Source organism: Chiloscyllium plagiosum, chromosome 28, assembly GCF_004010195.1.
Source record: "Chiloscyllium plagiosum isolate BGI_BamShark_2017 chromosome 28, ASM401019v2, whole genome shotgun sequence".
Classification (NCBI taxonomy): Eukaryota; Metazoa; Chordata; class Chondrichthyes; order Orectolobiformes; family Hemiscylliidae; genus Chiloscyllium; species Chiloscyllium plagiosum.
The window spans coordinates 44266313-44292710 of record NC_057737.1 but is presented as its reverse complement, the minus strand read 5'-3'; the positions used below and the strand labels follow the sequence as shown (position 1 = coordinate 44292710).

Sequence of the window (26398 nt, the reverse complement as noted above, 5' to 3'; positions counted from 1 at the left end):
GAGTTGTATAGAGCTCTCAAAGATAGTGGAATCAAGGGTTATGGAGATAAGGCAGGAACAGGATACTGATTAGGAATGATCAGCCATGATTATATTGAATGGCGGTGCAGGCTCGAAGGGCTGAATGGCCTACTCCTGCACCTAATGTCTATTGTCTATTGTCTAAAGCAAACTCATGTTAATCCATTCGTCCTCATAGCCATCTACAGCTTCTCTGCCAGCTTAGCGCCACCTCATACCAAAGCAAGTTCCCACCCACCATCCTTTGTCCTTATAGCTTCCATGCCAACTCACCCAGTATCCATCATTGCATGATCACAGGAAATGTCGTGAAATTAAATGAAATAAAGTTTTAGGTACCAGTTACATCATTCAGGATATTTAAGAACCCGTTCATTAATAAAAGTCTACTTAAAATCCCTTGAAGACCTTAATCCCCAATAAAACCAAATGTTTGTGCTCACCGCTGCACATCAAAGCATTTTATAAGCATCTTTATCAGCATTTACAACTATCAATTCAATTGCGCTGATCAACCCCTCAACACTGCACTCACCCATGTGATAACGATAGGAAACTGTAGAACAGCACTAATCTTTACTTTAACAAACACTGAAATACACAAGTGTTTTTTTTAACTGTAAGCTGGATGGGATTTTTAAAAATGAAGTACTTGCGACTTTAGATGACTTGACAGCAGACAGCCCTCCAGCCATCCAACTTGTTCTGCACATTCATGTCAACTGTTAATAATCTCAAAGGGGTATGTAACCATTTTGATCAGTGTAACTGATCATACACTTGCCAGCCTGCCACTTTCACTGAAGAACTTTGTCTGATTGTGTAATTGCTCTGGTAACCTTGGCAGATTGCTGGCTTTAAATGATTCTTTCATTGCTTTAATAACGTACACAAAAGATCCAAGGGAGTTCCATTCTTCATCCTGTGGAACGCGGCTGGCTCTGTTGTCTGTCCAGTGAAAGATCAGCTCTGCCTCAACCTCCTCCCCCTGCAGGTGAAAGTGAGGACTGCAGATGTTGGAGATTAGAGTAAAGAGTGTGGTGCTGCAAAAGCACTGCAGGTCAGGCAGCATCCGAGAAGCAGGAGAATCGACATTTCGGGCAAAAGCCCTTTGTCAGGAATGAGCCTGATGATGGGGTTTTGCCCAAAACGTCGATTCTCCTGATGCTCAGATGCTGCCTGACCTGCTGTGCTTTTCCAGCACAATACTCTCAACTCCTCCTTCTGCACACTTCTACTAACCTTTTGCTCCCTTCCTAAGGCAGTTTTTAGCTCAACCAATGACACTGTCTCTGTGTGGATGGACGGTGTGGTGGTAGAGTGTAACAGTACAGGCTCTGCAGAGCTCTCTGAGAAGACAGGTGAAGTTTCTGCTGTTCATTTCAATGGTTTGCTGACTACAGATCCTGTAAACAACGATGGGAGGAAGAAGATATTGAGAATGTGGGCAGCTCAGCTGGTACATTGGCACATTCAAACTCAGAGATGACTGCAACCAATGAGCCTGAGTGTGCTTTGAGCAGGAGTCTGCCTCGTGCCCTTGTCTTAAAGATAGGCCTTTCAATGACTCTGATCTTCTCAGCTTCTAGTCTCACCATTGGCTGACGGCCTGCTGGAATGATGCCTAGTTCCAGCTCCTCCTTGGATTTGAGCTTGGTGCAGGTCCAGTATTTGGCCTTTTCTTTATGTCACCTCCTGGCTCTTGGGAAGTCTCCTCCTGCACGGGAATGGAGAATAAGGGGAGAATGATATTTAAGCTGGCTGCCCTCCCTCAACTCTCACAGCATGACATTTTCATGGGCCATTCCTCTTCATAGAGATTACCCTTTCTCATTTTTGCTCCACATGTGGGGGTGAGGGGTGATATTTCAGTCACATAAATGGATACTTGTTCTGACAATGTTGGGCAACAGAGTGTTCTGAGCTTCTGTGCATGCTGCTGAATACAGAACATGCTCTCTTTCTGTGTATTTCACCTTGCATTATCTACACATTGATTTGGTTGGTCATTAACTGAAAAGTACTTCTTCTTTCAAGGGATTAGCTCCAAAGGTTATTCTCTCCTTTGCAGATAAATGACTCTTTCAGAAATCTTTTACCACTCTACAGCTGGTATCTGCAGAATAATCTCATTGCTCTTAGACACATTGTTATAATAATCTGTAACATTCAATTGCTTTTATAAGGTATCTATACAGTAATCCCTAAATCCATAAAGTATGCTTACCCAGACATGTAGTAACTATAAAGATTCTTCAGCTTACACAGGTAGAACATTGTCACCAGGGTGGCTCTCAATATTCCCCTGTCATGCGATCATTGCTACATTAGCCCCGGTTATCTTGGCCACACCGTGACTCCTAACCTTCTTTCTCATCTCCTGCTGTCCCCTCTTGGTCTCCTCAGCTGGGAGGAGTGGTGGCTTTTGAACAAAGACCGGAAGCAAAATCTACCACCTCTCATCCGTAGCTTCAATGGATACCTTCAGCAAGGCATCCATAAACCTTGGAAGCTCTAGTGCCTGTTTGCTTCTCCTAGCATTGGACTGATATACTTTGATTCTCCAAGAAGATATTTCTAAAATGAGCAACAAGATATGGTAAATGTGAGTCATGTGGGGAACAGAAGGATACTAGATGATATATAAGAGATCTAGGCCTACATATTCTTAAAGGTAAGTCAATAAGTTGGTTAAGAAGGCATATGACATGCTTTCCTTTGTTAGCTTATGCACAGAGTATAACAGAAGACATGTTATGCCAGAAACATTTATGGCACACATAGACCTGAGTATTGCACAACTTTATGATCACTAAATTACAGGAAAGATGTGATTTCCCTGGAATGGGCATGGAGGAGATTTATGAGTATATTTCCAGGACAAGAAAATATTAGTGATGAGAAAAGATTGAATAGGCATTGACAACCTTCATATAAAGGAGGCTGATGGGGCAACTTAATTGAAGTGTAAAAATTTAAGATGGTTCTTAAATGGAGTAAACAGGCATTCCATCTACCCTAAATAAGAAGTCAAATTCCAGGCACAAGGAAGTAATTTGATGTAAAGGTTAGAGGAAAGATGAAAAAATGTTTATTCTTCCCAGAGTGTGGTAGAGACCTGAAAATCATGCTTGAAAGGGTGATTGTTGGAAAAAATATTAGTGGACAATATTAGTGGACTTATGATCTGGAGGACGACAAATCTAATGCAAGAAAATTGGATAGGCTGGGCAATTCTTCATTGACCAACATGGACATGATGAATTGAATGGCCTTCTTCTGTGTTGTTCATTTTCTATGATTGTATGGCAAGTGCATGCTAAATTTCAGTGTGGAATCTTTAAGTTTTGTGGTCACATCACATCATCTACCTTCTTTCCATTGAGAGTTCTTAAATAATGATCATTTGTATAAACATTTATTTATTCAACTGCAATGATTGAAAAGCTCCAAAACCAGAAACATGTTTTGCTATCTCTAGTAAGATCTCATCTTTTGAAATTCCTTCCCTGCTAATTTCAAGCCCTCGGAATTTCCCTGCAACCTTTCTGTCATTATGGAGATAAACCATGGGAGATGAGCTCAAGGATGATAATTTAGATGTCACACAACAGGTGTCACTCTTAAAAATAAAAAAAGATAAATTAGTAATTGTCCTGGGGCCTAACTTACTGATTCTTAATTAACCTGAGCAATTTACAAGTGGCTTCAATTACTTGGATTTCTACTAAAACTGACTAGATGGAAGCCTGAAAACAAAAGGCCAGGTTAAATGCTTGAGTCTCCAGATCACCCACCAAGCAATGGCACAGGGCATCTGTTAATATCTATTTATAAATCTGGTAATTAAGATACTTTGTCACAAAACAGGAATAGCATCTTGTGTGACTATCACTGACACTTGTGTCAGACTTCATATTCATAACACTCCAACATATTGCAATGAATCAATTGTAAATAGAATATTTTTAGTAAATCTGGGCTCTAAACGCTAGTCTCAATAATAGCTATCACTGATCATTATAAAAATCCATGTGGTTCACTAATGTCCTTTAGGGAAGGAAATTTGACATTCTTACCTGGTCTGGTCTACGTATGACCCCAGGTCCTAGCAATGTAGTTGACTCTTGTTAAAAAATCACACAACACCAGGTTATAGTCCACCAGGTTTAGTTGGAAGCACTAGCTTTCGGAGTGCTGCTCCTTCATCAGGTGGTTGTGATGAAGGAGTGGCGCTCCGAAAGCTAGGGCTTCCAAATAAACCTGTTGGACTATAACCTAGTGTTGTGTGATTTTTAACTTTGTACACCCCAGTCCAACACCTGCACCTCCAAATCATGATTAACTCTTAACATTCATGTGAGTAGCCAGCCAAGCCACTCATTTCAAGGATAGTTAGGGATGAATGTTAAATTTTGGCCTTGCCAACTATCATGTTAATGGTAATTATCTCATGATCAATCCCTTGTCAGGGATTGATTAAATCAGTAACACCAAATCAATTGAAGCAGTTCATGCCCATATACAGCAAGATCTGGACAATATCCAGTCTTGAGCTCATCATAGCAAGTAACATTTGCACGACACAAGTGCCAGGCTTTGACCATCTCTAACAAGAGGGAACCTACCCATCATCCCTTGATGTGCAATAACATAATTACTGCTGAATTTCTCTACAACCAACATCCTGCAGTAAGTAGTTAACTTCCTATCTCCCCAAAGTGTGTCCAACTTCTACAAGGCACAAGTGTAATGGAATAATCCCCACTTTCCTACATAAGTGCAGCTCCAAAACAAACAGAAAAAGCTTGACGCTGTCCAGACCATAGCAGTTTGCTTGACTGGTACCAAATCCACCACCTTCAATATTCACTTCCTTCACCACTAATGCATAGTGGCAGCAAGATGAACCATGTACAAGATAAGCTTCAGCAACTCACAAGGCTTCCTTGAGAGCACTTTCCAAACCAGTGACCTCTATTGTCTAGAAGGACAAGGGCAGCTGATGAATGGAAACAGTGCGACTTACAAGTTCCCTACTGAGCCACTCACCTTCTGAATTGTAAATATACCACCATTCCCTCAGTGTTGCTGGGTCAAGATCCTGGATCTCCCCTCCGAACAGCACTGAGATATGCGTACGACCCGTAGACTGCAATAGTTCAAGAAAGCACCTCATCAACACCTTCTCCTTGTCAATTACTGATTGATACCTAAATCCTATGAACACTTCTTAAAAGGTTTGCTTGGTTCGGCAGTAATGTTTCCAGATTGTGGTTGTAATTTAAGTGATTGCCAACCTTCACATTTTTAGCTTTACTGTAACATGTACTCAAATCAGGAAACGAAAAGTTTAAAATTTGCCACTTATAATGCCATCTTAGTACAAAGGTACCTAGGTACAGTATCTTCAGAGTTCTATTAAACAGCTTTCAGAGCAATACTCTGGCTAAAATAATCATTCTCAATAATTGAAATGAGTAATTAGAAACTAAAAGTGATTTCTAAATTGCTAATTATATTCTCTTTAACCTTTCCACACCATATAATTTAAAATGTAACCTTGCTTCACTTTGCATGGGTAACCATTATATCTTTAAATCTATCACTTTTGACCTTAACCTTCTTTATCAATCAAGCGAGTTAATGCTGGCTTTTTACCTCTGGACTCTGATTTCAAATCTAGCAGGAACCAGAATCAAAAAACATTGCCTCTGTTTGAGAGTGAATTTGGGGAAATTAAGTCTTTGTCAGAATGTGTTGCCCAACAGTGCAATACTTCCCCTAGTTTGACACCTAATTGATGATTGCATTCCAATTCATAAGGATGGGTTTTAAAAATGTTGCACTTTTGGATGTGAGCAATATTAACTCTGCAGAGAATCAAGTCCAGACAGGTGTCACATCTCTGCCAGACCAAGTGGAAACATGTTTTTTGAAGACATGATTGAAAGAATTGGTATTTTGCAATTATCTATCAAACTGCACAGTTATTTTCAGGTTACACCCACAAGTGACTAGCTTCTTGAATTTGTGGCTGAAATTTTAGCTTTGTGGCATATTGGCTTTCCCTTCCAATACCATTAAGTTTAGGATCCAGGCTCCACTGTAGTGGGAGGAGACTGGACAGTGAGGATTGTACTCCCTAGACTGCGTCAAAGTGAAAACAGAACCGTGTTTTAGAAGGAGTGACAATGATGGAGAAACTTCAGACAGCATGGAACATTGAGGAAGGAGCAATCTGGCATAAACGTTAGACACTTCTTGGAGTTGTGGAAGAGCAAGATCAACATTGGTGTTACAGCAACCATACAGTGGAGCTGTGAGACTGAATAAATCAAGTGAGTACACAGGAAGTAGTTGTTTTCTTTATTTCGTAAGTTCAGACATGCTGGCAGTAAGGAAGGTGGAACTTAAGGAGTTCAGGGGTGGACGAGCAACTTTCTTTTCATTCACTCACAGGATGCGGGCATGGGTATGCCAGCATTTAATGCCCTGTAGGTAGTTAAGAGTCAACCACATTGCTCTGGGTCTGGAGTCACATGTAGGTCAGACCGGGTAAGGATAATAGATTTCCTTCCTTAAAATATATTAATGAGCCAGATGCTTTCTTTCCAACAATCTGTTTTTGAAACTTTTCTTTTACTAACTCCCAAACAATCCAGGACATTTTTGTTTCGACACTGACTGCTTTGGACACAGCTGAACCACATTGATGATGTGATGTGCCTTTTCCTTTCTGAATGACCTGCTTCTCTCTGGGAAGAAACTTGCTCACGTACTAAACCTATGGGCAGTTCTGTCTTGGTTCTGAATTTGTTTGTCTCTCTGTCACTCTGTGTCACAGGGAGCAGCTTGTTATTAGGCAACAAAACAATGTTTTTCCTCTCTCCCACCTGCTTCTTTCCTGAAACACTAAATATTCTCCTTAAAGTTTTGTTTTAAAGATCGAATTTCAATGCATGGAAATAAACTCTGAATAACCCACCACCACACACTGAACTCAAAAATGAAACTAAATATATGTGTCCCCCTTCTCAATTCACTCAATATAGAACTACAAATCAAATCAAAGCTGTGAATTCTATCCACTTTAGAATCTAAATCTGCAAATAATAATATCATGTGTTTTTATTACACACATAAAGGATAAACTATCTTGTAGCACAATGGTAATGTCTCCCTGATATCTAGGTCCTGGTTCAAATCCCCCTCATGGTGATCATGGAGATGTGTAAATATGTCCAACCAGGCGTTTTTTAAAAAATACACACACAAAAATACACAAAATGTGATTAATGAGGTTGGTAAGTTGCTAGCACAAGATAACCACATGGGTCATAGCAACAGGTTAAAAGAAGAGGGCGCACTGAGTTCTAGAACATAAAAACATAAGAATTAGGAGCAGGAGTAGGCCATCTGGCCCTTCCAGCCTGTTCCACCACTCAATAAGATCATAGTTAATCTTTTCATGGACTCAGCTCCACTTACCCACGTTTTCACCATGTCCTTTAATTCTACATATTTCTACATACATGGTGTTCAGCAAAGACTACTGCGTCTAATCAGTAGAACACCAAATAGTGGGAAAGACATAAGGGAACAGATTTTCAGGGAAATTACAGCAAGCTACGAGAATTTGAGTACTGATATGGGAGACTTCATTCATCCTTAAATGAACAGAAATAGTGACATTGATCAGTATATTTCCAGCAAATAATATTTGAGGAGGAAAGTGACATAAAGACAGAGACACATTGGTGAAATAGGTAGAAATGCACTCTCAGAGAAGAAAGATGTTGTAGCTGGGGATTTCAGTTGGGATGGTGAGGTTGTAAAACATATTAATATTACTAAGGAGGAGGTGTTAGATGTTTCAGTGGGCACAAAGATGCATAAATCCTCAGGGCCTGATGAGATGCATCCCAGGCTGGGAAGGGAGGCAAAGGAGGAGATATTCAATACTCTGTTGGCCACAAGCGAAGTGTCAAATGAGTGAACCATAGCTAATATGATTGCTGTGTTCAAGAAAGTAGTTACAGATCAGTTAGTCTGGTGTCAGTGGTAGGAAAATTGTTGTAAAAAGTTCTGAGGGACAGAATTAATCAAGTCTTGGAAAGGTAGAGATTTATCAGGATTATACAATTTGTATACCTCAACCCGATACCCCCTTAGCCACCTCGACTCCAAGAAAAGCAGGAATTTGTGAGAGGGAGATCCTGGATGACTAAATTACCTTGGTTTTTTGAAAAGGTGACTAAGTATATTCGTGAAGGTGTTGCAGTTGATTCAGTTAACATGGACTTCATTAAGGACTTTGAGAAGGTCCCACATGGAAGGCTGGTCTAAAAGATAAGAGCCCATGGAATTTAAGGCAAGTTGGCCTGCAAATAAGAGCAAAGAATAATGGTTGGGGGTTGTTTTATGATTGGAAACCTGTGATCAGCAGTGTACCACAGGGATTGGTGCTAGGATGGATGCTGTTTGTTATGTACATTAATGACTTGAATGTAAATGTAGAAAGTATAATGAATAAGTTTGCAGATGACACAAAAATTGGTGGTGATGTTGATAAAAATGGTGGTGGTCTCAGGCTACAGTTTGATATTGATCAGCTGGTAAATTAGCTACAGATGGAATTTAATCCCAATAAGTGTGAGGTGATATATTTTCAGAGTCTAATTAGGGATGAATATACACAATGAATAGCTCATCCCTAGGGAGTACTGGGGAATAAAGGGATCATGGCGTACAAGTCCATAGATCCCTGAAGGTATCAGCACAGGTATGCAGAGTGGTGAAATAGGCATACGGGATGCTTGCCTTTATTAGTGAGGGCATAGTTGCAAGAAAGTCTTGTTACAGCTTTATAAAGCATTGGTTAGGCCGCAGATGGAATACTGTGTGCAGTTCTGGTTGCCATACAATCGGAAGGAAGTGATTGCACTGGAAAGGGTGCAGAGGAGATTCACCAGGATATGGCCTGAGGTGAAAGGTCTCTGTTATGAAGAGAGACTGGATAGGCTGGGTTTGTTTTCCCTGGAGCAGAGGATGCTGAGGAAGAATCTGATTGAGGGATACATAATTATGAGAAGCATCAACAGAGTACACTGTGATAATCTCTTCCTTGTGGCAAACGTGTCTAGGACCAGAGAGCACAGGTTTAAAGTGAGGAGTAAGTCATTTCAAGGACATCTGAGAAAACATCTTTTCACCCAGAGAGTGGTAGAAATATGGAACGCAGTACCTGAGAGGATGTTGGAGGCAGGTACTCCTACAGGATTTAAGAAGCATCTGGGTGAGCACGGGAAATACCAGGGCACATTAGACTGTGGACTAAGTATAGGTAAATGGAATTAGCGCTATTTGGTGTCTGCTGGTCATGGTGGGCTGAAGGGCCTGTTTCTACATTGTGTGACTCTATGACTGCATTTCTGTGAGGTATTGTTTGATTTATATTTTTATCCCACACCTGTAAATTTCTTAAAAAATTAAAGATGTTAATCTTCATTTGCATACCTTTGAGTCTGGCGAGACAATATTCAACTGAGATCCTGTCAGTTGGCTAATCTTTTGGCAATTCTTTTCCAGGGAGCTGGGCACAGATGGATGAGAGTTAATAAGTACTGTAATATTTCTGGAACTTAGAGAATTAATCCAGTTTTGCAGGCAATGTCCCAGATTTCTGAAGATTGGACTTTAGAGAGGGAGAGAGTGAAGGTTGGAGAACAGGCCTTGTAACTGCTGAGGCTCTTCTCGTGACGTTACGGAATTAAGAAATTGGATCAGGGGTACGCCGTTCAGTCCTGCCTGCTATTTATCAAGATCATGGCAGATCTGCCCCAGGCCTAAATTCCTCTTTTATGCCAGCTCCTCATATTCCCTAACACCTCCATATTTCAAAATATGCAAATATGTTTAGTCATCTAGCCTCCATGACTCTCTGGGGGTGGAGAGTTTCATACATTCCCTCTCAGAGAAGAAGTCTATTCATGTCTTGGTTTTTAATGAGCATTTCCTTATTCTGTAACTATGCCCCCAAGATTGTTCTACTAACGGAAACATGTAACAACTACCCAGCCGAGCTCCCTCAGAATCTTGTATATTCCATTGCAAGCGTCCTCCATTCTTCCAGGCACTAATTTACAAAGGCCTAATTTGTGTTGCCATTTTTGATAAGTCAAGCAGTTCATGCCAGGAATCAGCACATTGAATCACTTTTCAGCTATCCTCCATTGGCAAAACATTCTTTCTTAAATAAGGGACTAAGACTGTACTCAGTTTTCTAGGTCCAACCTCACAAACATTTGTAGAGTTGGAAACTATAAAAAATTCCTTATTTTTAATCTTCAATTCTCTAATAATAAAGGCCAAAATCCCATTTGTTGTCTTAATTACCTGTTGCATCTATGTGCAAATGTTTTGTGTTTTCATTCACACGATCACATAGATTCCTCTATGCACTTTTTTGGAATCTCTCTCCATTTAAACAATAGTTTACCTTTATGATTTGTAGGTGTATGACCTCATATTTTCCGATATTAAACTCCATCTGCCACATTTTTGTTCATTCACTCAACCTGTTAACATTCCCTATAGAATAATAGAATCATTGCAGTGTGGGAAGAGGCAATTTGGCCCATTGAGTCTGCATCATCCCTCTGAAGAGCCCCCCCAACTCTATTCCCATAACCCCACATTCAGCTCAGCTAACCCGCCTAGTCTGCACATCTTTGGACTGTAGGTGGAAACCAATGCAGACATGGGGAGAATGTACAAACTCCACACAGACAGTTGACAAAGGCTGGAATCGAATTCAGGCCCCTGGTTCTGTGAGGCAGCAATGCTGACTGCTGTGCCGCTGTATAGATTCCTTATGCTGTCATCAGGCTTTCCCACCTATAGTCAATAAATATGGACCCAATGCATTTTGCCCTCTTCTCCATGCCACTAATATAGATGGGAAATGATTTAGGAATGATTTTTGCAGCACTCCACTATTCATGCATTCCCAACCTGAAAAAGACCTGACTGTCTTCCATATGTTATCAAACCTCAATCCATGCTCATACATTGCCCAGTATCATGAGCTCCTGCCTTGTGCAATTTTTTGTGGCACCCTATTGGATGGTTTCTGGAAACTCAAATACTCTACGTCTACTGATTCCCCTTCATCAATTCTGCTTGTCATAGCCTTAAAGTACTCAACCAAATTTGTGAAATCTGATTTCCCTTTCACAAAATAGTATTGACTCTATTTGATTGTGTTAAGATGTTCTAAATGCCCTGCTATTTCTTTCTTAATAAAGAATTCTAGCATTTTCCAAATGACAGATGTTAGGCTAATTTGCTGATTGTATCTTTCTTTCTCTCTCCCTCCTTCCTGAACAGGGGTAATGTAACTGCCCAGGGGCCGGTATCCTGTTACCAAGTCACTCTTTATTCACAGGTGAACTATACATGGGCTCTGACCAGCCAGGTCAAAGCCAGTGCCTAGTCTGAGGAGACCTTCTGAATATCCTGTTTATTTTATCTTTTTTTTTTCTTTTCTGCCCAGCACCCATGTTGTGTGTGTGCAAGTGTGAGACACAGAGAGAGACACAAGGTGCACGAATCTTTATTCAATTTCCACCACCAAAAAGATAGGAAAACACCCGGGTGGCCAGTGAATCTCCTGTTTATTTTTTTCTTTTCTTTTTCTTTTTTTCTTTTTTCTTTTTTTTCTTAAAACCCCCCACACTGCTGCGTAACTGCGGTAGTGCTTATTTTTCCTCAGCACCCATGGTGTGTGTGTGCAGGTGTGAGACACAGTGAGAGACACAAAGTGCACGAATCTTTATTCAATTTCCACCACCAGGAAGATAGGAAAACACCCGGGTGGCCAGTGACAAGCATTGCCCTTCACATCAAAGGGCAGTGCTGTGTGATCAAAACAGTGAAGGGAAGGGCAGGGACTAAATCAAAATAGAGTTAATCTCCTGTTTTTTTTTTCTTTTTGTTTCTTTCATTTTTTTCTTCCACCACCAGGAAGATAGGAAAACACTGGAGTGGCAAGTGACAAGCAGTGCCCTAAGACTTCTGTTTATATGTTTTTCTTCTTTCCCCACACTACCCGCCTCACTGCGGTAGTGCGTATTTTTTCCCCCAGCACCATGGTGTGTGTGTGTGCAGGTGTGATACACAGTGAAAGACACAAGGTGCATGAATCTTTATTCAATTTCCACCACCAGGAAGATAGGAAAACACCCGAGTGGCCAGTGACAAGCACTGCCCTTCACATCAAAGTGCAATGCTGTGTGATCAAACAGTGAATGGGAGGGCAGGGACTAAATCAAAATAGAGTTAATCTCCTGTTTATATCTGTCAGCCAGGACTCCCAGATTGGTCCAGGTTAACAACTCCAGTCAAGAATCTCACACTCAACAAGATCCACCCAGCCGTGGTTCCAATCACTATAAGGGGCATCACATCAAATATATTTTTTCCTGTGATAGAGACTGTTACAAGATTGTTCATCCCATTAGCACCTTATTTATTTGATAACTTTGGGATGCCTATAGCGTCCTCCATTGTGAAGCTTGAAGCAAAATATTAGATTAAATTGTTTGCCATTTCCCTGTTCCCAGTTACTAAATTCTCAGCCGCATCCTACAAGCCACCCATAATTATTTTAATTACTTTATTTTCACACATTTACATCATCTGTACAAGTTCTTGCTATTTGCTATTTGCCTTTATATTCCTTTCTAAATTAGTTTTGTCATCAGTTTCTTCTCTCTTTATTAGTTTTTCAGTTATTGGTTGCTGATTCCTAAAACAATTCCCAATCCTCTGGCCTACTACTTTCTTGCCACTTTGTATGCCTGAGTTTTTGATGGAACAGGCATCCTGCAACTATGTCTCTGTTATTACTTCAGTCTATTATATTTCTTCAGTTATATTTGAGTCATCAACTCTTCTATTTTGATATAATAACTGCATGTACTCTGATAAAGGACCTTAAGCTTTGACTTGTTACTATCATTTCTTAAATAAAACAAAGAAGTGCAGATGCTAGAAATCTGAAACAAAAACAGAAAATGCTGAAGAAATTCTGCAGGTCTGTCAGCACACATGCAGAGAAAGCAAAGTTAACATTTTGAGTTTGTTGACTCTTCATCAGAATGTTCTGAATTGTTCTATATTTGGTGAGGGCTTGTGGATCACTGGGCCTCTGCGCCATGAGCTCCAGGTTTAAGACTTACACCAGGACCTGAAGACTAAGGTAGGTATGTCCAAAATGTGGTCAAGTAACTGGAGGAATAAATCCATCCATGGTGGCATGGTGGCTCAATGGCTAGCACTGCTGCCTCACAGTTCCAGGGACCCAAGTTTGATCCCACTCTTGGTGACTGTGTGGAGTTTGCACGTTCTCCCCGTGTCTGTATGAGTTTCCTCCAGGTGCTCTGGTTTACTCACACAGTCCAAAGGTGTGCAGGTTAAGTGGATTGGCCATGCTAAATTGCCCATAGTGTCCAGGGATGTGTAATTTGTCATTTAAATGGTCATTGGATAAACGTATGGATGAAAATGGAATAGTGTAAAATAGATAGGCTTCAGATTGGTTCCACGGGTAGGCACAACATCGAGGGCCAAAGGGCCTGTAATATGCTGTAATGTTCTATGTTCTATGAAACATGTTGGAACTTCTCCCATCACTATCCAGCACTCCAGTATCATATTCATACAAAATACATTTGTTGTTTTCAGTACAGCTTCCAGCATTTGTAATAATTTGCTCCCACATTCACATAATATGCGTGTTGTCATAGCTGCACAGACTGAGTGAAGTGTAACACATCTGCACTGTCATTTTTGTCCCTGATAGGACTGTTCCATATTCCAAGGAGCAGGAGAATCGATGTTTCGGGCATGAGCCCTTCTTCAGGAAGGGCTCATGCCCGAAACGTCGATTCTCCAGCTCCTTGGATGCTGCCTGACCTGCTGCGCTTTTCCAGCAACACATTTTCAGCTCAGATCTCCAGCATCTGCAGTCCTCACTTTCTCCTGTTCCATATTCCCATCTGTACTGCCCCAACAGGGCAGCCTGTTTAGCTCATTATAGTATTCTTAAAGATGAAACAGCTGCCTGTATCTGGCATGGTGACTGTTCTTTTTATGATAAAGTTCTTTTTGGTTGGAATGCAAAGTCTTTTTAAAGGTTTTCCAGCTCTGCCCATATTCCATTTATCAGAAACTTAATTTTGAACTTTGATACTGCAGTTATTGTCAGCGTCAATTGCACTTCTGCACACATTTAGATTCTTTCCATTCCAAAACGTCGAGCTGCATGACTTCAGATAAGATGGAATTTGCTCTGTGAAAATTCTGATTGAGCCGTTGATTAAGGAACCTCAGTTGGGAATTCCACCTTGGAGACAGAAGTGAAGTTGCTGGGCAACGGATCATGAGGAAGTACAAAGCTCCATTGTGCTCCTTGGCTATGAGATGATCATTAACTCGACATGAATTGTTTCTCAAGTGGTTTGCTGTATGCAATTTCTATATCGAGAAGTAGATTTCACAACAGGTGTACTTTGCAAGTGCAGAATGCAGTATACTGCTTAATTGGATAATGATATTGGCTCCACCCATTTAATTTGTACAAACACAATGGTACATCTTTCTTAATGGAACACAGGCATATTAGTTAAAGGAGCATGAAATGAACAGATCCCTTGGGTTAGCAGCCGGAAAGGAACAGTAAAATGTTGCATCCTTCCACTGGTACACAGGGAAAAGAAAGCGAAATGATTGTATAATATCTGGATATATTTATTGGGTTTTTTTTTCAGCTAGAGTAATATTTGTCACAAAGTACTACAGAAAGGGGCAATCTTCCTGGCTCCTCAGAAGTGAATTGCAAATACCGATTGGAAAGAAGTCAGCCAAAAAAAAACACACTGCTGATGAAAAAGTGGCCGATTTTGCTGCCTAAAGAGGCTTCCTCCATGCTGGGGCTCCTCACTCACCAGGCATCCCAAGTGAGAAAGTGATTGGCACAAAATTAGTTTCTTCACAGTCAAAGCTATCATTTACTAAGTAACCTGCAATTTGTGGTATAATGCAGGCATCATGAGATTCCGTTATTTCCCCTTGTCTTGAGTACATTGAGAACATAGTAAGTGGCATTCCAGTGGCATTGCTTGATGATTGAGATCATTCATATTTGTTGCTTGGGAATCACAAAGCTTTTACACATCCAATTCAGATAATGACTTTGGCAATGCTATCAAATGGGCATTAGCTGCCCATTGTATATCTCCCCCATTAATTTTAACAGAAATAAAAATTGGGCAAATGTATTCAGGCAGTTTCAACCTCCTGGCAGAGCACCATGGGTTGGCACTAGCCTAGCTGAAGATTGGATCACAAAAACAATTCAAGCATGGCATGAGGTTGGGAGCCAGAAATTATCTGGGCTTCGAGGTCTTGAGCTGGGAATAAAGATCAAGCCCTGATCAGATATCACCTGCTTTTCATTATTGGCCTCGGTCAGAATTACCTCTGGTCCCACCCAATGCCCATCTTCCTGATGTTCTGTGTTGTCATAAGCGAGTTCTGTGTGTCTGTTTGGATAATGCAATACATGCGGACTGATGGAACTTTCTGTTCCCTCCTGCTTTTTGACCATGGCTGGATTTCAGACTTGACTAGAATGCATTTTCCAAAATAACATCAGGGGTATGATTTTCATTCTCAAGCTGGGAACATGAAAATAACTTCTGGAATGCGATCACAAGCCACCTCTGCAACACGGTGGCTCAGTGGTTAGCACTGCAGTCTCACAGCACCAAGGACCTGGGTTTGATTCCATCTGTTTGGAGTTTGTGTGTTCTCCCCATGTCTGCGTGGGTTTCCTCTGGGTGCCCTGGTTTCCTCCCACAGTCCAAAGATGTGCAGGTTAGGTGGTAGTGTGGGAGATTAGAAATGTTGTTTTTGCAGGTGGGAGAAGGGGTTAGTGGGGGGAAGGGAAGGGAAACATTATACAAAATGTCGCGGAATTCTTGTAGCATGTAGCATACTTAAGGCTAAGACTTTAATGAATATAGAGGGTTTTTTTAAAGAAAATAGTTTTAAGCTAGGAAATAACTTTAAAGTGTTGTAGTTGACCACAAAAAAGAAACAGCAGGGGCATTTCACAATAAAGCTTATAGTATAATAAGAAAAACTGGATAAAAGAACAAGCTGTAACAAACAAGGAACAAAGAATGCAGACAAGGACAGCAGGATGGCCAGATAAGAAAATAACTAACAAGTAAGGTAATCGGCTTATGATAGGATGGGAAAAGGGAGGCATGATTCCGCAACTTGTAAACTAAATAAGAATGCTAACAGGCTCTGTTTTGGCACGCATTTCTGCTTGATTGCAGAAGCGTCCGGTACTTGCAAGGCTGTAATAAATTGTTCTTGTTTCCAAGGCTTTGTTTCAGGCTGATTTATGAGTGACTTCTGTTTCTCACAGTAGGCCATGCTAAATTGCCCATAGTGTCCAGAGATGAGCACACTAGGTGAATTAGCCATGGGAAATAGAAGGTTACAGGGATAGGGTAGTGGGCAAGGCTGGTGGGATGCTCATTGTCGAGTCAGTGTGGGCCAAATGGCCTGATTCCACACCGTAGGATTCTGTGCACTGCTCATAAGACCCAATCTCCAGTCAGACTGGAGCCCAGTTAGTGGTGCAAGAGTCAAGGAGCTACCTGCAGCACAAAAATGTCAAAAGCGGATGGCAGCCATGACAGGGCATGCCACTGCCTTGCAGAATAGAGGAGATTGGACATTGGAGGGCCAACAGTGCCATACAGTGAAGAAATCCAATGGCCAATTTATAGACAGTGCATCTAAATGCACAAATGGCAAACACTTTCTGCATTCACAAATTTATTGAGTTGCCCCACCCATAGAGCCCAACAGATATGCATAATGTGTACCAGACTGTTTGAGTTTGGTGATTGAAAACCGTTTTCTGGCTGTCTCAGCTAGGTGACAAGCACGTCACTTCAAGGAGCTTAATAAATTGTTACTTCGATGTGTGTTGGTTCTCTCATCCAACCTGTCGCCTTGGTTTTGAAAATGCCAGCATCAGGGCACTAACGTGCCAGTCAGGAGAGAGACTTTCAGAATTAGTCTGCTCACATTTAATGACCTCCATAGGTCATTAAAAATTCCAGGACAAATATCCCAGGAAGCAGAGACTGAAGCAAGCCAACAAATACAACAAACTACTAAGATAACAGCTCTAGGAAGTAATATGAGAGATTGGAAACTGAAATCAGGGCCATTGACAAGTTTTAAATTATGCCCAGTTAGTTTAGAATCAAATTAATCTTTCAGGGCTTTGATTGTGACAATCTACAATAGCACTTCAACACGGTTTATTTAGCTCTTAATGTTAACAGACTAGCGGTGTGCTCTGAAAATCACACTGGTTTTTAAATTCAGATGCTTCAGATCTGCTTCTCACCTTGCCACAACTCCACCAACCTTTGTGCCATCGGCAAATTTACTAACCCACCCTTCCACTTCCTCATCCAAGTCATTTATAAAAATCACAAAGAGCAGATGTCCCAGAACAGATCCCAGCGGAACACCACTGGTCACCAAGCTCCAGGTTGAATACTTTCCATATCCTATCGCTCTCTGTCTTCTATGCGTCAGCCAATTCTGTATCCAGACAGACAGGTTTCCCTGTATCCCACACCTCTGTACTTTCTGAATGAGCCTACCATGGAGAACCTTGTCAAATGCCTTGCTAAAATCCATACACACCACATCTGCTACTCTACCTTCATCAATGTATTTTGTCACGTCTTCAAAGAATTCAATAAGATTTGTGAGGCATGACTTGCCCCTCACAAACCATGCTGATTATCTCTAATCAAGCTATGTTTTTCAAAGTAATCATAAATCCTGTCTCTCAATATGCTCTCCAATAATTTGCCCACCACAGATATAAAACTGTTGTTCCCAAGATTATCCTTATTCTTGAATGACTTGCCACCCTCCAATCAAATGGCACTCTAGTGGACAGTGAGAATGCAAAGATCATCACCAAAGGTGCAGCAATCTCTTCCCTCGCTTCCTGTAGTAACATAGGTTATATCCTGTCTGGCCTAGGGAACTTATTGATCCTCATGTTTTTCAAAGTTTCCAACACATCCTTCTTCTAACATCAACCTGTTCGAGCATATCAATCTGTTTCATGCTGTCCTCACAAATGTCAAGGTCCCTCTCAGTACTGAATACCGAAGCAAAATATTCATTAAGGACCTCCCCTATCTCCTGTGACTCCAGGCAGTTCCTTCCACTATATCTGATTGGCCCTACCCTTACTCTGGCCATTCTCTTGTTCCTCATGTAAGTGTAGAATGCCTTCGGGTTTTCCTTATTACTGCCCACCAAGGCTTTTTCATGCCCCCTTCTAGCTCTCCTAAGTCCATTCTTCAGTTCCTTCCTGGCTATCTTGTAACCCTCTAGAGCCCTGTCTGATCCTTGGCTCATCAACCTTGTAAGCTTCCTTCTTCCTCTTGACTAGATGTGGCACCTCCCTTGTCAACCACAGTTCTTTCAACTTACCATCCCTTCCTTGCCTTAGTGGGACAAATCTATCCAACACTATCAGCGCTCCCTAAACAACCTCCATATTTCTGCCATGCATTTCCCTGAGAATATCTGTTCTCAATTTAGGTGCCCCAGTTTCTGCCTAATAGCATTGTAATTCTACATCCCCCCTCCCAACAAATTAAATATTTTCCCATACCGTCTGCTCCTATCCCTCACCATGACTATAGTAAAGGTCAGGGAGTTTTGATCACTATCACTATCACTGAAGTGCTCACTCACAGAGAGATCAGACATGTGGCCTGGATCATTGCCTAGCACCAAATCCAATATGGCCTCCCATCTAGTCAGCCTATCTACGTAGGAACCCTTCCTGGACACGCCTGAAAAAAACTTCTCCATCCAAACTATTTGAACTAAGGAGGTTCCAATCAACATTATGGAAGTTAATGTCACCCATGACAACAACCCTGTTACTTCTTCACCTTTCCAAAATCTGCCTCCCAATCTGCTCCTCCGTGTCTCTGTTGCTATTGGGGGGGTCTGTAGAAAACTCCTAATAAAGAGATTCCTTCTGGTATTCATCCAATTCTATTTTGAAGACTGCTACAAAATCTATCTCCACCACACTGTTAGGGAACACGTTTCAAATCTTGGCTACTGATTGAGTTTAAAAAATTTTTTCCCTCATTTTACATTTGCCTCCTTCCTCACCTGCCTTAACCATTTTCACCATTGAAGATCTTGTTATTTTTTCTGTTTAAAACAATTATATACTTCAAGTCTCCAATAACCTTTATCCCGTTGTTAATCAAAATGTGGAGGGGATATCGAAGGTTTGGGGGTGGGCATGGCATGTTGTGGCGGGGAGGACATGGCTGGATGAAGGCTAGGGTCCTCACACTCAGATAATGAACTGGGTCAATGTCCCAGCAAATTTAGGCAGGACTTCTAACCTGTCCACTTTGACATGCTTGCCTCCATTTCCAACCTCTGCCATACATTGGGTGGCTACAGTTCCAACTCTAGCCACCCCCAACTCTGTGGGGTGAGAATATAATTCACAAATGCAGCCAATATAAGAGGAAAGATTGCAATATCAGGAAATGGCCCACCTTCCAATTCCCATCCCGTAGGGGAAAATCTGGCCCCTATCTCTCTATTTGTAAAGTCCTGAGTTGACATTACATGACTATTAAAAATGCTAGCCACCAATATCCCAACAGCCTTTTTAATGAGTGCTGGAAGGCATTTATGTGTCAATCAGTGTTACCCCATTCACAAAAACAAAGAACTGCAGGTGCTGGAATCTAAAACAAAATCAGATATAGCTGGAGAAACTCCACAGGTCTGGCAGCATCTGTGGAGAGAAAGTATAGTTAATGTTTTGGGCTCAGTGACCCTTCTTCAGAACTGACTGTGGCTAGGAAAATGTCAGTGTGAATGCTGAAGGTGGGTGTGGAGGGAGGAGAAGGAGTAAACGATAGGTGGAAATGGACCCCAGTAAGAGAGGACAGGAATTGGGCAGAGAAATGAATAGATAACGGTGAGTCAGGAATAAAGAAAAGGGGACTATTAATGGGTGAAAAATGGATTGACTGTAATGAAAGCATTCATGTTTGTGGGAGTGGAGAAAGGACATGGGAGAAGGTGCTTAGGCCCTAAAATTATTGAAATTGATATTGAATCCTGAAGGCTGCAGGGTTCCCAAGTGAATACTAAGATGCTGTTTTTGCCACTTGCAGATCGTTTTTAACATAAGCTCTTGCTCCTTTTACGAGCAGGAACAATTTCTCCCTATCTACTCCGTAAGAGATGACTTATGGGAGCAGGGGTGGGGAGAGCAGATCTATGAAGTTGGGGGGAGTGGCTCCCACAGTAGTTATTGCTGCCTCAGACCCTACAATCCAACATTGTAGATTATGGCCCCCACTAAGGATCCTACCACCCATTGTGGGAAGCTTTGCCTTAGAGTACAGGGTATCACCAAGATTGGAAAGGGTCAAAGAAAAGGCAAAATAATGGTTAAAGTTAGGTGGGGCAAGTTTTGATATTCCTAGCCTGTAGAATTTATGTAGAAAGTAAATGTGAGGGAATTAATGTGTACCATAGCCTTGGGATTAATGAACAGAACAGATGAGAGGAAGAGTTGATTGAAGAGGTAAAAATAATCCATGTCAGCAATACAAAACAGACTCATGGGGACCAACGGTTGATTTTTCACCATACCAATCCTCTTCCTGTTTGAGTTCCCAAAATGATTGGCCAAACAACTCTTGAACACCCATTTCCAAAAAACATTGCTGATTTTAAATTGGTTTAATTTTTTTTAAATCTTGGCAAGATTTTAAAAGACATTAGGAAAATAAAACCAAAGAAAATTCAACTGCTGATTTGCAACAAGTGTTCACACTACTGGTGTGAACTCGTTTCACCCTTTGGGAGGATAAATTGACGAAAATCATCCAACCAAGGCAAACCCAGTTCATAACACTGGAACTTAAACATGTCACTGGTTATAAAGGAGATGAATTCTTACACTGTTCAGTTTTGGATGGTGTCCCTCAGCGTCCCAGTCACATTTGTTTCAGTACAATGAACCATTTTACAATAACTCAAATCCTGATGTTCAGCCTTTGATCCCTATCTTAGGAGGATAGAGTTAACATTCCTTCTGTTTTTTCTTTCTTTCAGTTTGCATCATGTAATTTATGCAATTCTCATTTCCCTTGTATTTGGAATTCATGATTTCCTGACTCCAGATCAGAACTCACATCCTTGAGATGTCCTTCAGCTGAGAAGATGCTTGAGAGAACCGTTGGCTTAATTAATGCAGTAATGTCCATGTGGATCTGCATCTGGTAAATACAAGATGCATAGTGTGCAGGATAAACATTAATCACAGTGTTCTTTCCCTTGATATTAAAGCACATTAGTTTTCATAAGGCAATTTATCCAGTAACTTAATAGGACTCATCACAGATTATTAACACAATTAAAAGAAAGAATCTAACAGCACTGTAAATTTGTGAAAAGCAGAAATTCCCTTAAATGTGCATAAGAAATACACATAGCAACATCAGTAGACTATTCCAAACCTTGCACATTTCAATTAGATTATAGGACAAAGAAAGATCCTCATTTTTACAGGACTTGTCATGACCTCAGGAACTTCCAAAGTGCTTTACAATCAATGCAGTATACTTTTGAAATGTAGTCAATGTTGTGATGTAGGAAACACAATGGCTAAGTGTAACAATCAGCCTCAAGCGAGTTCTCTGCTCATTTCTCCACTGAAGTCTGGCACTTTCCTTTTCAGCTGCTCACAGTAATTTCCCATTTTCAATTTCAATGAGCAATGCGTCCAGTGAAAAGAACAAATGAAGTGGTTTCTGTTGTCTTCCTTATATGTGCTTGAGGGAAACACCAATTCTCTTCCATCTTTAAACTGCTGTTGTCCCACAAGGTTCCAGCTATTCCCCCATCACCACCAAAACTTTGCTGGTCCCTCCATTGGCCATAATTCAAAACTCTTGAGTACTGGACCTTTACTTGAGCACTGCTATGGACCAGAGCAGACTCCCCTCAAAATATATTAAGAAGTTAGCCTAGACCCTAACTTTTTCTTATTTTAATGGTAAATATGAGCTGCTGTGCTCCAGATGCAATTCACTTGGTTAAACCCCTTGACGTTAAGCAAAACACTATCATTAACAAAAGAAAGAAAAACTTGGAATAACTTACACCATTAGAAAACATAACAGCATAATGGATACAGTAACTATTACTAATTAACTGTTCCAGCATGGTTAACATCCCATAAACACACACTTGGAAAAAGGCAAATTTAGAACATAGATTGTCTCACATGTAGTTCTCCCAGGAGGAACGAACATCAAAAGACATTTCCTGAGAGAGAAAATGTAGCAGCTGGGAGAGATGCACTGTCTTCCAACCCTGCTGAGACGCCAGCAACAATTGTCAAACAGTCGAACAACCTGCCCCCCATTTCTCTCTAAAAGAAACAAGGACAAGCCACAGTATCGCCAAAGCATAGGCAACTTGTGGTAAAAAAGGAATGAATATCTCCCAATCACTTAAATGATCCTGTTGCCCCTCATATGCAGAAAAAAGGAGTTAAGCAAATAATAAGATTGTCTGATTTAATAACGCTGTTTGGAAGATTGATAATGGATAGGATACCAGAAGATTTACCCTACTCTTCTAATTCTGCCGGGGGATCTCTTATGCCCACTGAGATGGCTGACAGGGCCTCAGCTTAACGCAGCATTTGAAAGATAGCTAAACTGCACAGCTCCCTCAGAACTGGAATGAAGTGTTAAAGTCTGGATGAAACACTCAAGTTTCTAGAGAGGAACTTGCAGCACAGGAGATCAGTCTACGTTTGAAACAGATTGGTTCACGTTTCTGATGAGTGAACTTTTGCCCGCTCTTCCAATGAACATTCCATGATTTGCAGTTTTTAGAAACATTTTTAAGGATAAATGCTAGAGTGCATTGGCCAGCCGGCAGTACGGTGTAATGATCCTTTCATTACATTCACTTCCAAAAGAGATCTTAAAGCATTGACTCACAAAGGTAGCAGGGAAACAGTGCCATGGCCAAGTTATCTGGAGTAGGTAATGTGTTGGCAATCGTTCAACAATGCTTTGTGGAAATGGTGGCGATTCATCTCCTAATCGCACTCTGGGAGTACCCAAAAAAACACCAGGGTATAAGCAATTTTTTTAACTTTAGCCCTTCGTCTCTTATTTTTCTTTTCTCTCCATTTTCTTATAAGGCTGGAGAGTGCCAGATGAAAGAGGCAGCAGTGGCAGCAAAACCAGGACTTAACATACATGGCTCCACCCCAGACCGAAGTCTCTGAGGAACACGTCCTGGGCTGACTCCCCTGGCCCGGATTAGCAGGCTAGGCCAAGGCTCCAGTTCCGCAGCTTGGCCTGGGTGCCTGAGGGAGGAGAAAGGCAGTCTTGGCCCAACATGGTGATCTCCCACTGTGGCTGCATTGCCCTAGCCTGGAGGACTTCTTCAGTAGAGGCTTCCAGCCCAGAATTCCAGCAGCCTGCGTGGTAGTCTCATCCCGGCAGCATCTTCAGGATATTCCATCGGTCCTTTGTTGGCTTTTTCTGAGCCCAGTAGCCGTTAACTGAACTCTGATGAACTTTGTCTTAATTTTACTTTTTTAAATTATATATGACTTCTGTAAGCGCTGTGGTGGGGCAACTTAAAAATGTCTCATTGTATTTTTCATGCAAAAATACACATGGCAATAAATTTCTATTCTGTTCTATTCCAGGCGCTGGTAGATGACATTTGGCCCTTCTAGGTGCATAGCTGTTCAATTAAAATCATGGCTTATCTTTTGACCGAACTCCACTTTACTGCACTTTCCCCATTTCCCTTAATCTTAATATCCAACCACTGATCAACATCAATCTTGAATGCACACAACTATACTTCAGCATGTGGATTACAGCGTTTCAAAAAGTCTGACTCCAATCTCCTCAAGGGCAACTGGGGTTGGATAATAAATGCTGGTCCTGTCTGAGAATAATCTCTTTTAAAAAAAATGCTTCTCTAATGGCAGCATCATCAGCTATACAGAGTGTCAGGAGCATCACGTAACATATTAAACTCTCAACATGCCTTGAAATAAGGGAGGAGGAAAATCAATTTCCAAGCAAATTATAGAACCAACTTTCCAAACTGATCCAATGTGTGATTTTTATTTTACACAAAATTAAATATTGGCTGAGTGTGTGCATACAGATACCAGACGGGTGTGAGGGAGAACTCATGGCACATAGAAATAAAATTGATTGATGTGAGGCTGATTTTCGAGCAGATCCCCTGTGCTGGCACATATGGCAAAACATAAGAACAAATGAACAAATAAACAATGTACAGAGAAAGGTCATTCAGCTCTCGCTCCTATTCAGCTATAGAATTCACAGTATGGAAGCAGGCCATTTGGCCCATCAAGTCCACACCAACTACTGAAAAGCATCCCACCCTACCTGTAACCCTGCATTTCCCATGGTTAACCCACCCAACCTGCACTTCCCTGGACAATTCAGCACAGCCAATCCACCTAACCTGTATACCTTTGGACTGTGGGAGGAAACCCACACAGTCATGGGGAGAATGTGCAAACTCCACGCAGGAGAGTCACCTAATGCTGGAATCAAACCCAGGTTCCCAGTACTGTGAGGCAGCAGTGCTAATCACTGAGTGACCTTGCTGCCCTAATGAGCCGTGTAATGAGATCATGGCTGATTTTATGGCAACCTCAAATATAGATTCCCGCCTACCTCAGATAATCTTTCCCCTAAACCCACCTCCTTGCCTAGCAAGAATCTCTTCCACCTCCTCTTTAAAAATATTCAAGGATTCTGTTCCTGCCATTTTTTTTAAGGAAGAGAGTTTCAATAACTCTATGACTCTCTGCAAGGAAAACGATTCATCTCAGCCCTGTTTTACAGGGAACCTCAATTTGTGAATGAAGAGGCCTGGTATTAAGAGGGTAGGTTTGTGAAATCGAAGAGCACAAACCCGGTTCCAGGTTTCAGGGTGAGGGTCATTGTCATGGTGGGGGAGAGCTGCCTGTGCCTTGAAGGGTAGATGCGACTGACCCAATTTGTCGGCTGGTACAATCCCCAATAGGAAGACCCAGAAGCCCATTGAATAGCTCGATGCAAAACTTACATTTTATATCTTTCAGCTCCTAAAAGAGTGCAATTTTCTTAATTGAAGCAATCCATTCCCTCTGAATATATTAAACTCAACAAGTCCTCTAGCCTCTGAAAGACATTTTGGTGAAATACACAGAAACGTCCAGCCGTACTGCAGGATAGAGAACATAAGACTTCATTAGAACAGGGCAAGTTGTATAAATATTGCAACAAGAGTGAGCAAGGCTGATAGGGAGAGCATGGTGATTGTGATAGCTTGCCAACCCTGAATAATTCAATACATAATGCTATGTGCTGCAGGCATGATCAATCAATATTCACAGTAATCCCTTTGATTGCCACATCAGCTATCGTCATGACATTTCCTCAGTCTCTTCTTCCTAAAATTATAGAATCTCTACTGTGTGGAAAAAGGCCATTTGGCCCATCAAGTTTGCACCAACCCTTCAAAGAGTATCCCACCCTGACCTAGCCCCTGACCCCATGTTTACCATGGGTAATCCATCTAGCCTACACATCCCTGGATATTATGACATAATTTTAGCACAGCCAATCCACCTAACTTGCAAATCTTTTCCTGTAAGAGCTCTGTTCCATTATCGAATTTTCTCCACCTCCATTGTGTCAGTTCAGGTATTTGGAACTTGCCAAAATGGCAGGGGTAGAACAGTAGCTCAGTGGTTAGTGGCTAGCATTGCTGCCTCACAGAGCCAGGGTCCTGGGTTCGATTCCACCATTGTGTGACTATCCGAATAGAATTTGCACATTCTCCGTGTGTCTGTGTGGGATTCCTCCATGTGCTCTGGTTTCCTCCCACAGCCCAAGGATGTGCAGATTAGGTAGATTTGCCATGCTAAATTGCCCTTTGTGTCCAGGAATGTGGGTTCTGACCCCTTCCCTGTCTTCGAGAGCCACAATAGGGTTCACATTATCCTCACCTCCCATCTTACCAGTCTCCATATACAATAAAGTGGCAAAAGTGATGAAGGGCTTTTGCCCGAAATGTCAATTTTCCTGCTCCTCGGATGCTGCCTGACCTGCTGTGCTTTTCCAGCACTACATTA

At 41.4% G+C, this 26398-nt stretch overlaps 1 long non-coding RNA gene across 1 annotated transcript in view; it reads left to right on the top strand.

Moving 5' to 3' along the window:
* Positions 1 to 24324, top strand: part of LOC122563840 — a 36711-nt gene extending 12387 nt beyond the window's left edge. The window contains exon 3 of the long non-coding RNA XR_006315753.1: positions 23423 to 24324. This is a non-coding gene — a long non-coding RNA (uncharacterized LOC122563840). The remainder of the gene's footprint in view (positions 1 to 23422) is intronic.
* The last annotated feature ends 2074 nt before the right edge of the window (positions 24325 to 26398 follow it).